Raw genomic sequence first — 1,526 nt, 5'->3', positions numbered from 1 at the left:
ACTGATTGAGTTCATCTTGCATTGCATTTACCCAGTCTGCATCTTGCAAAGCCTCAACAATATTTCTAGGTTCAATAAGGGATAGGAAAGCATCAAAAGCAAAAAGATTCTTTAATGAAAATCTAGTTTTAATTCTAGAGGTTGGATCAGTAATTATGTTCTCAATGGGATGAGAACTTTGATACTTGTAAGGTTTCACAACCAACTAGTTTCTGCTTGATGTTTCTCCCATGTTTTGTTGCTAAGGAACAAGCTCATGGACTGGTTCCACTGAGGAATTAGATTCAGTTTCTCTTTGTTCAGTTCCTCCTATCAGGTTGCCCTGGATGGAAGAACCTGTTCCATCACTTTTTCCTTCTTCTGGTGCAGCTTCAGCTTGGGCTGAGATTTCATTTAAACTTTTCACAAGCCCAATAGCTTCATCTTCATGTTCCTGTCTCTCAGAAAGAATGTTAGTTTCATCAAAAACCACATGTACACATTCTTCTACACACATAGTTCTTTTGTTGTATACTTTATAAGCTTCGCTGTGTGAAGAATATCCTAAGAATACTCCCTCATCACTTCGGGGATCAAACTTTCCTAGGGAGTCTTTTTCATTGTTGTGCACAAAGCACTTGCATCCAAATGCCTTCTCCCTTTAAGTAACTCATAGGGAGTCTTCTCTACAATAGGTCTAGTCATGCACCTATTAATGATGTAACATGCAGTGTTTACAGCTTCTGCCCAGAAGCTATGGGGCAGTTTACTAGAAAGAAGCATAGTCCTAGTCATATCTTCAAGTGTCCTATTCTTTCTTTCAACTATTCCATTTTTTTTGTGGAGTTCTAGGGGAAGAAAAATTATGATCTATGCCATGCTCATCACAAAATTAAGCAAACTTAGAATTTTCAAATTCAACTCCATGATCAGCCCTTATTGATGCAAGTTGATTACCTAGTTGTTTTTGAGTTTTTCTAACAAAAGAAGTAAACATGTCAAATACTTCATCTTTAGATGTTAAAAACAATGTCCAAGTAAATCTAGAATAATCATCAACAAGCACCATCATATATTTTTTACCACCTCTGCTTAATGTTCTCATTGGACCACAGAGATCCATATGGACTAGTTCCATCGATCTGGTCATGCTTACCACTATCTTGCATTTAAAAGAGGATCTTACCTGCTTCCCCCTTGCTCAAGCCTTACAAACTTTGTCTTACTTAAACCCGATGTTAGGCAGTCCTATCACCAGGTCCTTGGAGACTAATTTGTTGAGTTGACTTAGACTTGCATGTCCAAGTCTGTTGTGCCAAAGGAGGGGATCATTGTCCAACATACTTAAGCAAGTGAGTTCATTTTTTGAAAGAGTGAACAGATCTACAATGTATATATTGTTTACTCTTTTACCCTGCAAAACAATCTTGTCAGTGGTAAGATTTATCACAAAACATTTGGTAGAGGTGAATGCTACCAAGTTGCCTCTGTTACACAGTTGTGATACATTGATCAGGCTATATTTCAAGCCATCTATCAGGTAGACA

The sequence above is a fragment of the Nicotiana attenuata genome, chromosome 2, assembly GCF_001879085.1.
Source record: "Nicotiana attenuata strain UT chromosome 2, NIATTr2, whole genome shotgun sequence".
NCBI classification, from domain to species: domain Eukaryota; kingdom Viridiplantae; phylum Streptophyta; class Magnoliopsida; order Solanales; family Solanaceae; genus Nicotiana; species Nicotiana attenuata.
This window is presented reverse-complemented; position numbering follows the sequence as displayed.